General features: G+C 40.6%; 1 pseudogene across 1 annotated transcript; it reads left to right on the top strand.

The window, feature by feature from the left end:
• The first annotated feature begins 710 nt into the window (after window positions 1-710).
• On the top strand, window positions 711-2,181 carry LOC113894306 (annotated as a pseudogene). Its single transcript, XR_003511533.1, has one exon. The product of XR_003511533.1 is annotated as a eukaryotic translation initiation factor 2 subunit 3 pseudogene (transcript).
• The last annotated feature ends 13,405 nt before the right edge of the window (window positions 2,182-15,586 follow it).

Raw genomic sequence — 15,586 nt, 5'->3', positions numbered from 1 at the left:
AGTTCAGGGAATAGAATAGGGGCTCAGGGGAAACAAAGAAGTCACAGAAGCCCAATACAAGGATGCATTATTGAGTTAACAAATGCCATGTGTTGATTGATACTGTGGAACTTTCTGAGAATACTTATGAAACGTGTCTTATATTCTTTACTATAGTGAAGAAGAACAAAGAGGAGGCATTTATCCAGTGGCTCCTGTCTGCCATTGGTCAGAAGCACCACATGCTTCTAACTACACATGTGCATGGAGGGCTAGTTTCTGCAGTATCCCATGTTAGAGGCAGGAAGAGAGGGAGGGAAGATGCTGGATGGAATATTGCTCTTGAGAGATGATCTTCAGATTGATGCCTGCACAAAATTGATCACTGCAGCAACACCTGGACTATGGGAGGCTGAAAGGATTTTAAATGATATGCAGAAGATTTCTAAACACAGTTTCTCCCTGAGTTTTCTCCATTTGAGTTAATGTTATCTCTGTCATCTCAGCAGCTCAGGCCAGTCCTTAACTCCTGTCTTCCACTCACATTCTACATCCAATCTCTCAAGAAATCTTCGGGGTTCTACATTTAGAGTATTTCCAGAATCTGGCCACTGCTTACCATCTCCATTGCTACTCTTTCCTTGATTATTGCCAAGATCTTGTCTCTCCTGAATTACTGCTGCTCTCTCTACCATGGATTCCTAACACAGTTGCCAGAGAGATCCTTTTAAAAACATGAGCCACCTCTCCGGGCAAGATGGCGGGGGGCGAGGCTGGTGTGACTTTAGGGCAGCCGCACCTTTCTCGGCAAGATCTCGCCACTTTGGATGTTTCCAAGTTGACGCCACTTTCACATGAAGTTATCAGCAGACAAGCCACAATTAATATAGGTACAATTGGTCACGTAGCTCATGGGAAATCTACAGTTGTAAAAGCTATTTCTGGAGTCCACACTGTCCGTTTCAAAAACGAACTGGAAAGAAATATGACAATCAAACTTGGCTATGCTAATGCTAAGATTTATAAACTTGATGACCCAAGTTGTCCTCGGCCAGAATGTTATAGATCCTGTGGAAGTATCACACCTGATGAGTTTCCTACAGACATTCCAGGGACCAAAGGGAACTTCAAATTAGTCAGGCATGTTTCCTTTGTTGACTGTCCTGGCCATGATATTCTGATGGCTACTATGCTGAATGGTGTCGCAGTGATGGATGCCGCTCTTCTGTTGATAGCGGGTAACGAGTCTTGTCCTCAGCCTCAGACATCTGAACACTTGGCTGCTATAGAAATCATGAAACTGAAGCATATTTTGATTCTACAAAATAAAATTGATTTGGTAAAAGAAAGCCAGGCTAAAGAACAGTATGAACAGATCCTTGCATTTGTTCAAGGTACAGTAGCAGAAGGCGCTCCTATTGTCCCAATTTCTGCTCAGCTAAAATACAATATTGAAGTTGTCTGTGAGTACATAGTAAAGAAAATTCCAGTACCCCCAAGAGACTTTACTTCAGAACCCAGACTTATTGTTATTAGATCCTTTGATGTCAACAAACCTGGCTGTGAAGTTGATGACCTTAAGGGGGGTGTAGCTGGTGGTAGTATTCTAAAAGGAGTATTAAAGGTGGGCCAGGAGATAGAAGTCAGACCTGGTATTGTTTCCAAAGACAGTGAAGGAAAACTCATGTGTAAACCTATCTTTTCCAAAATTGTATCGCTTTTCGCAGAGCATTATGATCTTCAGTATGCTGCCCCAGGAGGTCTTATTGGAGTTGGAACAAAAATTGACCCCACTTTGTGCCGGGCTGACAGAATGGTGGGGCAAGTACTTGGTGCGGTTGGAGCTTTACCTGAGATCTTCACAGAATTGGAAATTTCCTATTTCCTGCTTAGAAGGCTTCTAAGTGTTCGCACTGAAGGAGACAAGAAAGCAGCGAAAGTACAAAAGCTGTCTAAGAATGAAGTGCTTATGGTGAATATAGGATCCCTGTCGACAGGAGGAAGAGTTAGTCCAGTCAAGGCTGATTTGGGTAAAATCGTCTTGACTAATCTTGTGTGCACAGAAGTAGGAGAAAAGATTGCACTTAGCCGAAGAGGTGAGAAACACTGGCGTTTAATTGGTTGGGGTCAAATAAGAAGAGGAGTGACAATCAAGCCGACAGTAGATGATGACTGAAGAGTTAACTAACAGATCTGAATGAAGCTGGAATTTCTCTTAACAATCTAGGGGTATATGATGATGACTGAAGAGTTAACTAACAGATCTGAATGAAGCTGGAATTTCTCTTAACAATCTAGGGGTATATGATGATGACTGAAGAATTAACTAACAGATCTGAATGAAGCTGGAATTTCTCTTAACAATCTAGGGGTATATTTTCAGAACAGTAGTGGGAAAATAATTTCACAGCTCATTACCTTAGTAGTAGCTGTAAGATTATTCTCATTTTTTGGTGATGAAAATTTAACCTCTAGTACTGAAATAGAGCCTACAATAAATATAGAAATTAGCATCATGTTGGATTGAATCTACATTTTACCAGAAATTAACCATTCCCAAATAATGTCTAATTTATACATCAGTGCAGATTTGAAAGGAAACTGTTTGCTACAACCAGACTTTGCTGTAGTAGACATACCACTGAATCTGTTTGAAATAAAGTCTTTGTTCTTAAAAAAAAAAAAAAAAAAAATGAGCCATATAATGTTACCCCTTGCTCAGAACCCTCAGATGTCTTACAATGACCTATGAAATCCTGCACAATCTCCCCCTTTCCCCACTCACCAGGACGTCATCTTCTACCACTCTCCTTGGTCACTCTACTCTAGTTCCTTGTTGTTCCTTGAAAAGTCCAGGCAATGGGAGGGGAGTTTGGGGAAGAATGGATACATGTATCAGTGTGGCTGAATCCACTTGCTGGCCACCTGAAACTATCACAACATTCTTATTCAGCTATACCCCAATACAAAGTGAAAATGTTTAAGAATAAATAAAATAAAAAGTTAAAAAAAGGTTCAGGCAAACTGATCCTTTGTTCTTGCTTTTCCCTTGCTTGGAAATTTTACCATTAAATATATGCATGGCTCACTACTGTATCCCTTTCATGTCACTGCTTAAGGTTACCTCAACGAAGCCTCCCATGAAGGTCCTATTTAAAATAGTACCCCAATCTAGCATTCTTTATCTCCTATTTTTCCTTTGTATTTCTTCGCGGTTCTTATTACATCCTGAAATACTATGGCATTACATCAAGTATATACATCTGTTTCTGCCTTATTGACTATGCCAAAGACTGACTGTGTGGATCACAATAAACAGTGGAAAATTCTGAAAGAGATGGGCATACCAGACCACCTGACCTGCCTCTTGAGAAATCTGTATGCAGGTCAGGAAGCAACAGTTAGAACTCGACATAGAACAACAGACTGGTTCCAAATAGGAAAAGGAGTACGTCAAGGCTGTATATTGTCACCCTGCTTATTTAACTTATATGCAGAGTACATCATGAGAAACACTGGACTGGAGGAAACACAAGCTGGAATCAAGATTCCCGGGAGAAATATCAATAATCTCAGATATGCAGATGACACCACCCTTATGGCAAAAAGTGAAGAAGAACTAAAGAGCCTCTTGATGAAAGTGAAAGAGGAGAGTGAAAAAGTTGGCTTAAAGCTCAACATTCAGAAAACTAAGATTATGGCATCCAGTCCCATCACTTCATGGCAGATAGGTGGGGAAACAGTGGAAACAGTGGCTGACTTTATTTTTCTGGGCTCCAAAATCACTGCAGATGGTGATTGCAGCCATGAAATTAAAAGACGTTTACTCCTTGGAAGGAAAGTTATGACCAACCTAGACAGCATATTGAGAAGCAGAGACATTACTTTGCCAACAAAGGTCCCTCTAGTCAAGGCTATGGTTTTTCCAGTGGTCATGTATGCATGTGAGAGTTGGACTAAAAAGAAAGCTGAGCACCGAAGAATTGATGCCTTTGAATTGTGATGTTGGAGAAGACTTCTTTAGAGTTCCTTCGACTGCAAGGAGATCCAACCAGTCCATCCTAAAGGAGACCAGTCCTGGGTGTTCGTTGGAAGGACTGATGTTGAAGCTGAAACTCCAATACTTTGGCCACCTGATGCTGATGAAGAGCTGACTCATTTGAAAAGACCCTGATGCTAGGAAAGATTGAAGGCAGGAGGAGAAGGGGACAACAAAAGATGAGATGGTTGGATGGCATCATCAACTTGATGGACATGAGTTTTGGTGGACTCTGGGAATTGGTGATGGACAGGGAAGACTGGTGTGCTACGGTTCATGGGGTCTCAAAGAGTCTGACACAACTGAGCAACTGAACTGAACTGAACTGATATACACATTATTTGCTGATTTGTCTACTTGTTCTTTCCTTTTCTCCAGAATGAGATTTTATGAAGACAAGGGCTTATGTCTTGTTTGCTGATATATTTCCAGTTCCTAGTAACATATCAACTCACTTATTATCTTCTATGTAGTATTATATGTACTTTACATGTTACATTAGGTTCAGTTCATTCACTCAGTCGTGTCCTACTCTTTGTGACTCCATGGACTGCAGCACACCAGGCTTCCCTCTCCATCATGAACTCCCGGAGTTTACTTAAACTCATGTCCATTGAGTCAGTGATGCCATCCAACTATCTTATCCTCTGTCATCCTCTTCTCCTCCTACCTTCAATCTTTCCCAACATCAGGGTCTTTTCAAATGAGTCAGCTCTTTACATCAGGTACCCGAAGTATTGGAGTTTCAGCTTCAGCATTAGTCCTTCCAATGAACACTCAGGACTGATCTCCATTAGAATGGACTGGTTGGATCTCCTTGCAGTCCAAGGCACCCAAGAATCTTCTCCAACACCACAGTTCAAAAGCATCAATTCTTTGGTGCTCAGCTTTCTTTATCATCCAATTCTAACATCCATACAAGACTAGTGGAAAACCCATAGCCTTGACAAGATGGATCTTTGTTGGCAAAGTAATGTCTCTGCTTTTTAATATGCTTTCTAGGTTGGTCATAACTATCCTTCCAAGGAGTAAGTGTCTTTTAATTTCATGGCTGCAGTCACCATCTGCAGTGATTTTGGAGCCCCCCAAAAATAAAGTCAGCCACTGTTTCTACTGTTTTCCCATCTATTTGCTATCAAGTGATGGGACCAGATGGAGAAGGCAATGGCATCCCGCTCCAGTACTCTTGCCTAGAAAATCCCATGGATGGAGGAGCCTGGTTGGCTGCAGTCTATGGGGTCGTGAAGAGTTGGACACGACTGAGCGACTTCAATTTCACTTTTCACTTTCATGCATTGGAGAGGGAAATGGCAACCCACTCCAGTGTTCTTGCCTGGAGAATGCCAGGGATGAAGGGGCTGGTGGGCTGCAGTCTCTGGGGTCACACAGAGTCAGACACGACTGAAGCCACTGAGCACAGTAGCAGCAGCAGATGGGACCAGATGACATGATCTTAGTTTTCTGAATGTAGAGCTTTAAGCCAACTTTCTTCTCTCTCCTCTTTCACTTTCATCAAGAGGCTCTTTAGTTCTTCTTCATTTTCTGGCATAAGGGTGGTGTCATCTGCATCAGTTCAGTTCAGTTGCTCAGTCATGTCCAACTCTTTGGGACCCCATGAACTGCAGCATGCCAGGCCTCCCTGTCCATCACCAAGTCCACCCAAACCTATGTCCTTTGAGTCGGTGATGCCATCCAACCATCTCATCCTCTGTTGTCCCCTTCTCCTTCTGCTGTCAATCTTTCCCAGCATCAGGGTCTTTTCAAAGGAGTCAGCTCTTCGCATCAGGTGGCCAAAGTATTGGAGTTTCAGCTTCAACATCAGTCCTTCCAATGAACACCCAGGACTGATCTCCTTTAGAATGAACTGGTTGGATCACCTTGTAGTCCAAGGGACTCTCAAGAGTCTTCTCCAACACCACAGTTCAAAAGCATCAAGTCTTCAGTGCTCAGCTTTCTTTATTGTTCAACTATTACATCTGCACAGGACCACTGGAAAAACCATAGCCTTGACTAGACAGACCTTGTTGACAAAGTGATGTCTCTGCCTTTTAATATGCTGTCTAATTTGGTCATAACTTTCCTTCCAAGGAGTAAACGTCTTTTAATTTCATGGCTGCAATCACCATCTGCAGTGATTTTGGAGCCCCCAAAAATAAAGTCAGCCACTGTTTCCACTGTTTGCCTATCTATATGCCATGAAGTGATGGGACCAAATGCCATGATCTTAGTTTTCTGAATGTAGAGCTTTAAGCCAACTTTTTCACTTTCCTCTTTCACTTTCATCAAGAGGCCCTTTAGTTCTTCACTTTCTGCCATAAGGGTGGTGTCATCTGCATATCTGAGATTATTGATATTTCTCCCAGCAAACTAGATTCCAGCTTGTGCTTCAACCAGCCCAGCATTTCTCATGATGTACTCTGCATATAAGTTAAATAAGCAGGGTGACAACATACAGCCTTGATGTACTCCTTTTCCTATTTGGAACCAGTCTGTTGTTTCAGTTCTAACTGTATTCAGTTCTAACTGTTGCTTCCTGACCTGCATACAGATTTCTCAAAAGGCAGGTCAGGTAGTCTGGTATTCCCAGCTCTCGAAGAATTTTCCACAGTTTATTGTGATCCACACAGTCAAAGGCTTTGGCATAGTCAATAAAGCAAAAATAGATGTTTTTCTGGAATTCTCTTGCTTTTTTGATGATTCAACAGATGTTGGCAATTTGATCTCTGGTTCCTCTGCCTTTGCTAAAACCAGCTTGAACATCTGGGAGTTCATGGTTCACATATTGTTGAAGCCTGGCTTGGAGAATTTTGAGCATTACTTTACTAGCATGTGAGGTAAGTGCAAGAGAACTCACTGATCATAACAAACACCCTCTTCCAACAACACAAGAGAAGACTCTACACATAGACATCACCAGATGGCCAACACTGAAATCAGATTGATTAAATTCTTTGCAGCCAAAGGTTGAGAAGCTCTCTACAGTCAGCAAAAAACAAGACCGGAAGCAGACTGTGGCTCAGATCATGAACTCCTTATTGCCAAATTCAGACTTAAATTGAAGAAAGCAGGGAAAACCACTCGTCCATTCAGGTATGACCTAAATCAAAGCCCTTATGATTATACAGTAGAAGTGAGAAGTAGATTTAAGGAACTATATCTGATAGAGTGCCTGATGAACTATGGATGGAGGTTCGTGACATGGTACAGGAGACAGGGATCAAGACCATCCCATGGAAAAGAAATGCAAAAAAGCAAAATGGCTGTCTGGGGAGGCCTTACAAATAGCTGTGAAAAGAGGAGAAGTGAAAAGCCAAGGAGCTAAGGAAAGATATACCCATTTGAATGCAGAGTTCCAAAGAATAGCAAGGAGAGATAAGAAAGCCTTCCTCAGCAACCAATGCAAAGAAATAGAGGAAAACAGTAGAATGGGAAAGCCTAGAAATCCCTTCAAGAAAATTAGAGATACCAAGGGAACATTTCATGCAAAATGGGCTCAATAAAGGACAGAAATGGTATGGACCTAACCGAAGCAGAAGATATTAAGAGGAGGTGGCAAGAATACACAGAAGAACTGTACAAAAAAGATCTTCACAACCCAGTTAATCATGATGGTGTGATCACTCACCTAAAGCCCGATATCCTGGAACGTGAAGTCAAGTGGGCCTTAGGAAGCATCACTGCCAACAAAGCTAGTGGAAGTGATGCAATTACAGTTGAGCTATTCCAAATCCTGAAAGATGATGCTGTGAAAGTGCTGCACTCAATATGCCAGCAAATTTGGAAAACTCAGCAGTGGCCACAGGACTGGAAAAGGTCGGTTTTCATTCCAATCCCAAAGAAAGGCAATGCCAAAGAATGCTCAAACTACTGCACAATTGCACTCATCTCACTTTACATGTAATAACTACTAATAACTAATGAGGTATGAATCTTTATTATCCTTATTTTAAAGATTAGAAAACGAAGACAAAGATTAATTATTTAGCCCATGGACACATAGTAATATTTCAATGAATGTCTCTTCATATTACTATAGTCCTCTGCATAAAGTAGACTTGGGAAGCAGCGTAAGACAGTGGAAAGTACACGGTTGTGGGGGTAATGCAGACCTGGGCTCCAGTCAGTCTTTATTAGCTTAATGACAACAGGCAAATAACTCTTCTGAGCTTTAGTTTGCTATCTGTAAGTTTAAGATAATAATCACCATCTTTTGGGACTGTCCTACAATTTTCTGAGATATATTTCATGTAAAGCTCTTGCACTTTACTTGGCACATAATAAATGGTAGCTATTATTTACATACAGGTTGTTCAGAAAACTAAATTGGGTAGCTTTATGTTCTCAAAAGACAAAAAATAGTTCCTCAGGCCCTGAGGTCCTGCTTCCCTTTCATAGGCCGAAGGCCATGTATATTAATATGGTCATGTAGGATGCAATCTTGTATTTGGATAGCATGAAATAAACTTTTCATTGTTAATGAGTTCCAAGGGAAAAGTTTATTATAAATGACCAAGAGTAGCAAATATTTTTTACAAGTTTATTATTATTATTTTTTAAGTATTTATTTATTTGGCGGCACCCGGTCTTAGTTATAGCATGCAGGAACTTCGACCTCTGTTATAGCATGCAGGTTCTAGTTCCCCACCAGGGATGGAACGTGGGCCCTCTGCATCAGGAGCAGAGTCTTGGCTACTGTACTACTAGGGAAGTCTCTGAGAAAAGTGAATATTGATATTTGAACAATATAGGCAAAATTACCTAATAATGTTGGCAGAAACTTGTTTCCTCAGAGAAATCACTCTCAATATCTGCACCAATAAAGCAGAGGTATGAAGCTTGTGGAGACTTGATTTCAGAGCCCTCAGAGTAACCTGCACTCATTTCATCCATTTTGGTGGGAGAGGAAAGTGAAAGTGAGGTCACTCAGTCGTGTCTGACTCTGTGACCCCATGGACTGTAGCCTACCAGGCTTCTCTGTCCATGGGATTTTCCAGGCAAGAATACTGGAGTGGGTTGCCATTTCCTCCTCCAGGGGATTGTCCCAACTCAGGGATCGAACCTGGGTCTCCCACATTGCAGGCATATGCTTTACCATCTGAGCCACCAGGGAAGCTGGCTTTGGGTGGGAGAAGGGGAGTCCCTTTTTCTCAGATTGAAAACCCTGAGGAAGAAGGAAAGACATGTCCTGCTAAACCCAGGACTCTGCCTGGTGAAGTTCAAATGGGTGGGCTTTGTGGACTTTGGTGGAAAACTCCATAGATCTCACAGAAGCAGATTGAGGGATAATACACTTTTGCAGTCCTCACTGACCCTTAATTTGAGTTATTGACTTTGGGTATTAGGTTAAGGAGTCTTTATACATTTGAAGAAATCATATGGGTTTATGTAATCTCATTTTTTTCTTATTCCTAATTTTGGGGACTTTTTATTACATCAGCTACTTTGATATTTCTCTTTTCTATTTCTTAGCTTTGTTTTCTTATAGCTCATTATGCACATTACCTGTCTAATGAAGGAAGAACAATTTTTCAGAGATGTCAGACCATTGGTATTGACACAGAGAACACCAAGAAAATTATTTTGGGGCAATGAGGATTATAGTGCTCCAGTTTCCAGATTCTTTCTTTATAAATGGCCTCAACAGTGACAGCACGAGAGAAGAGCATCTGCTGTAATACACAAAAAGCAGTCAGTGCTTGTTTTTTTTTTTTTTTTTTAATTAGAAACAGATGTAAATATCCCCACAGGATACTTTGCATTTCTTTACAGCCTTGTAGAAGGAAGTCAGGTAGACAATGAGGATGGTAAGTATCTATATTGCTATTCATTAAATAAATACTAAAAATAGGTATTAACCAGATATAGATGCACATTTGAACAAGATAGAAAAATAATAAAAAAGACATACAAATACCATAAGGAAGGCAGAAGTTGACTTGCAGAATCACATTGTATCGTCAAGCTTTTTCTATGCAGTTGCCTTATTCAATGTATGTATTATAGGGTGATATTATAATAAAAGGCACAGGGCTAAGCTCCCTATTTATATTTGCAGAGATTCTCTCAGAAGTGCAGAGATATCTCTTACCTAATTTGGAATCTCTTCTGGAAATTGACCACTTTTATGGACAAAAATACACCACATGTTTTGGCTTGAAGTAGAGGTTAATGATTCTCAGGGTGACTTCGTTAATACACTCAGGTCAGGTCCTGGACACAATATTTTTCTCCTCTTTGCTCTTGAGGAATTTAGGAGCAATGCTGTTGGCAAGCCTAGACATGCACCCTACAAGTGTAAGCAAATCAAGATAAATACTAAATAGCTTGACTGTGTTTGTTTTTATGGAAAATCAATGTTTAAACACCAGTCAGTAAGTAACTTTCTGATAAGTGGCATTTAGACTGTACAAAGATAAGGTTTAGTTGGTATTATTGTTACTTAGTGACGAGCAGTATAGATAAGTAATTTGTACCACTGATGAAGGCCTTTGAGGGTCAAGGGCTTTCTAGGAGAGTCCCCAAGACTGTTTTCCCCCCTAGAATTGTGCATTAACTCTGGTACTTCTGCAATAAGCCTGTTACCTGTTTTTCCCTAGAATCTTCAGACAAAATATTAAAACTTGCAAAACTGAAACTCGTTCAACAATAAATCCTCATTTCCCCTCTCCCAGTCCCTGACAATTACCACACTACTTGCAGTGAAGTTTCTTTAAGTAGGATTGTAGGGGTAGAGAATGAGATGATTAAAAGATATTATATAAGATTTTTAAAAATTGTTTTTAAGCATCCCTATAGTATCTGGGAAATAATGAATTTATAACTTCTTGGCTCAAATTTCCCCAAGAAGAGACAAATGGTTGCTCTTGGCTCATAAATAAGCTTTTCTCAGAGGTTGTGGAAAAATATTAGTCTGTGTTCCAACAGTTCTCCTTTGTCAGTACTGGGCTCTGCTTATCCCCAGGTTGAAAGCTTGCAAGCTTCTCCCACAACCAGACTTCATGGTTAACGAGTCAGTGGGCTTATGGATCATAGACACATTTGCTACTTGCTTAAAAGTTCTCTTTGTTACAAAAAAAATCTGGTCTACTAAACATCTCATTTTATATTTATAAGACATCTATTAGGGCAAGTACTATACTATGTGCTACAAGGAACTGAAAGATGAAAGTTTTTTTTCATATATATATATGTGTGTGTGTGTATAAATATCTTTAGATTTTCCCCATTGTAGTTTATTACAAGATTTTGAGTATAGTCCCCTGTGCTATACAGTAAATCCTTGTTGCTAACCTATTTTACGTACAGTAGTTTCTGTTAATCCCATACTTCTGATTTATTCCTCCCCTTCTCCCTTTTCCCTTTGGAAACCATACATTTTTTCTATGTCTGAATTTGTTTCTGTTTTGTACATAGATTCGTTTGTATTATTTTTTAGATTCCACATACAAGTGATGTAGTATTTGTCTTTCTTTTTCTAATTTACTTAGTATAGTATTCTCTAGGTCCATCTATGTTGCTGCAAATGGCAATATTTCATTCTCTTTTATGGTTGAAAATATCCAATTGAGGACCTTGGAATGAAAGCTGGTGACTGTGGACATATCCCCTCTGTGGGGCTGTCAATTCCTTGCTTATGCAATACCTGGATATGAATTGTAAAGAAGCATGCCTTTTTTAAAGTTAAAAAAAAGTTGGTAGTATATTATTACACAACCTGAATAACTCCCCCTAAGGGAGATTTCCACAGCCCAGGCAGACAGCCAAACTCCCAACTCCATCTAGGTAAGGAGACAAAGTCAGAGGGCTCAGACTTCTGAGAGTAGCAGGGGAGCAAGAAAAGCAACATGAGGAGTTTGTTGTTAAGAGACTGAGTTGTTGGTCTCTGTCATTCCCTTGTGTTCCTATTATACATTCACATCCTTGATAAGACCTCACACTGCATGGAATCTACTTCCCTGCACTTTGCCTTTGGACTTGACATAGTGACTTCCTTTGACCAGTGGGTTGTTAGTGAACATGATGCGGGCAGATGTTTGAAATATGCTTGCACAGTTGGATTTGCCCTTTGTGTTCCTGTATTTGACCATAAGAATGATGAATTTGAGTAGTAACTGGTCAAAGGTGGAAGAGAGATGTGGAGCAAACCTGAATTCAATCTGAAGCTTGGAGCCTAGCCCAGCTCAGCCTAGATTAATCATATTCCAGCAAACCTAAAGATGCCTGAGCAAGAGCTAAAAGCTTGTTGTTAATAAGCCACTCAGAGTTGTTTGTTACATGGCATTTTGTGAAAATAGGCAGCTGATACAAAGACATGCTCAGACTGTAGTCAAGTGAGAGGGCGGACAATTGTTAGAGTGTATGCTAGTTCATTGGTACTCTCCATGAGTGCAGACAGGAGTTCATGAAGGAGGGAGCTTTCTCAGTCATTCCACAACTGAGTGGCCTCAAATTATGGATTTCACCTGTAAAGTGTCATCTCAATTAGGTTTTTCAAGGTTTATGTTTTAGATATGATCCTCTTGTGTAGTATACAACCTGTATGCCTGGATGCATGATTCTGCTAGTATTGGCAACTGCTGCTAAGTCACTTCAGTCGTATCCAACTCTGTGCGACTCCATAGATGGCAGCCCACCAGGCTTCCCCATTCCTGGGATTCTCCAGGCAAGAACACTGGAGTGGGTTGCCATTTCTTTCTCCAATGCATGAAAGTGAAAAATGAAAGTGAAGTTGCTCAGTCGTGTTCGACCCTTAGCATGGACTGGAGCCTACCAGGCTCCTCCATCCATGGGATTTTCCAGGCAAGAGTACTGGAGTGGGGTGCCATTGCCTTCTCCGAATATTGGCAACTAGGTGCTAGGAATTTCACACTGCAGTAGCTTAGGTAAAGAGGAATAAAGAAAAAATATAAGACAGAGACTAGAGAATTAAAGACATTTGGCTTGAAGATGAATTAAACTTTAAAAGAATGGGGGGGGGGGGCGGGAAAGAAGGCAAAGGCAGAGAGAGAAGAAACATAACATAATGGTTCAGTTCAGTTCAGTCACTCAGTCGTGTCCGACTCTTTGTGACCCCATGAACTGCAGCACGCCAGGCCTCCCTGTCCATCACCAACTCCCGGAGTTCACTCAGACTCACATCCCTCGAGTCAGTGATGCCATCCAGCCATCTCATCCTCTGTTGTCCCCTTTTCCTCCTGCCCCCAATCCCTCCCAGCATCAGAGTCTTTTCCAATGAGTCAACTCTTCGCATGAGGTGGCCAAAGTACTGGAGTTTCAGCTTTAGCATCATTCCTTCCAAAGAACACCCAGGGCTGATCTCCTTTAGAATGGACTGGTTGGATCTCCTTGCAGTCCAAGGGACTCTCAAGAGTCTTCTCCAACACCACAGTTCAAAAGCATCAATTCTTCGGTGCTCAGCCTTCTTCACAGTCCAACTCTCACATCCATACATGACAACTGGAAAAACCATAGCCTTAACTAGAAGGACCTTTGTTGGCAAAGTAATGTCTCTGCTTTTGAATATGCTATCTAGGTTGGTCATAACTTTCCTTCCAAGGAGTAAGTGTCTTTTAATTTCATGGCTGCAATCACCATCTGCAGTGATTTGGGAGCCCAACAAAATAAAGTCTGACACTGTTTCCACTGTTTCCCCATCTATTTCCCATGAAGGGATGGGACCAGATGCCATGATCTTCGTTTTCTGAATGTTGAGCTTTAAGCCAACTTTTCACTCTCCTCTTTCACTTTCATCAAGAGGCTTTTTAGTTCCTCTTCACTTTCTGCCATAAGGGTGGTGTCATCTGCATATCTGAGGTTACTGATATTTCTCCCAGCAATCTTGATTCCAGCTTGTGCTTCTTCCAGCCCAGCGTTTCTCATGATGTACTCTGCATAGAAGTTAAATAAGCACAACCATGGCCAATTATCAAAACTGAAGGCATGTACTTTAGTATAATATCACTAACTAAATTACAGATCTGATTTAGATTTCTTCAATTTTCCCACCAATAACCTTTTTCTGTTGTAGTTTCCAATCCAGGATCCTACACTGCATTTAGGTGTATTCCAGTCAGCTCCTCAGTGTTACGGGTTGAATTGTGCCCCAGACTACCCCCACCTGCTTCCACCTTCTCCAATTCATGTGTTGAAGTTCCAACCCCCGATATCTCAGAAAGTGACTTACTTGGAGATAAACTCTTCATAAGTGAAGTCGCTCAGTCGTGTCCAACTCTTTGCGACCCCATGGACTGTAGCCTACCGGGGTCCTCTGTCCATGGGATTTTCCAGGCAAGAATACTGCAGTGGATTGCCATTCCCTTCTCCAGGGGATCTTCCCAACCCAGGGATCAAACCCAGGTCTCTAGCATTGCAGGCAGACGCTTTACCATCTGAGCCACCAGGGAAGCCCAAACTCTTCATAGAGGTAATCAAATTAAAATGAGATCATTAATGTGGGCTCTAACCCGGTATGACTGTTATCCTCATAAAAAGAGGAAATTTGGATGGAGTTACTTGCAAAGAGGGACGATTATGTGAAGACACCAGGAGAAGACAGCTATCTACAAGCCAAAGAGAGGTGCCTGGGATAGATCCTTTCCTCACAGCTCTCCAGATAATTGAAAAAGTTAATTAAGGCAAGCAATTGTATAAAACGGGGTCTCAAAAGAGTCAGACACAAATGAGCAGCAACTAACACTTTCACTTTCATACATACCTTAAATTTTTCCCTTTGTTTTCCTTCCCTTTACCTAACTCAGGAAGCTGATCTTATTTTATAAACTTTTCATTTTTATTTACTTTATTGTAATTATTTTTTCTTTTTACCTTTGACCCCCTTCACCCATTTCTCCCACTACCAGCCACTCTACACCACTGGCAACCATCAGTCTGTTATCTGTATCTTCTTTCTTCCTCTTTTAAGATTCTGCATATAAGAGAGATCATCTGTTATCTGTCTTTCTGTGTCTGATTTATTTCAGTTAGAATAATGCCCTTGAGAACCATCCATGTTGTAGCAAATGGCAAGATTTCATCTCTTTTTTTTATGTGAATAATAGTCCACTTTGTGTGTGTGTGTGTGTGCCTGTATGTCACATTTTCTTTATCCATTCATTTATTGATAGTTGTTTTCATATCTTGACTATTGTAAATAATGCTGCAGTGAACATGGGGGTATATATATCTTTTTGTGATCGTGTTTTCATTTTCTGGGTATTTAAATGTCCAGAAGTGGAATTGCTGGATCATATGTTAGTTATATTTTTAGCTTTTTGAGAAACTTCCATAATGTTTGCACCAATTTACATTCCCACCAACAGTGCATGAGGGTTACCTTTTCTTCATATCCTACTCAACACTTGCTATTTCTTGTCTTTTTGATAGTCATCCTAACTGGTGGGAAGTGACATCTCAATGTGGTTTTGATTTATGTGGTTTATCATTTTTTCTTTTTTTTTTTCTGAATTTGACTGATAGCTAGGAGTTTTCCCTATTCTTAGTTTATAAAAAAAATTCACCCATGTTTTCTTCTAGTAGACTTAAAGTAGCTCTTTTTTCTAACAGTTTTAT

Source organism: Bos indicus x Bos taurus, chromosome 6, assembly GCF_003369695.1.
Source record: "Bos indicus x Bos taurus breed Angus x Brahman F1 hybrid chromosome 6, Bos_hybrid_MaternalHap_v2.0, whole genome shotgun sequence".
NCBI classification, from domain to species: Eukaryota; Metazoa; Chordata; class Mammalia; order Artiodactyla; family Bovidae; genus Bos; species Bos indicus x Bos taurus.
Note: the sequence above shows the minus strand (reverse complement) of the source record. Positions and strands in the feature narration are given on the sequence as shown.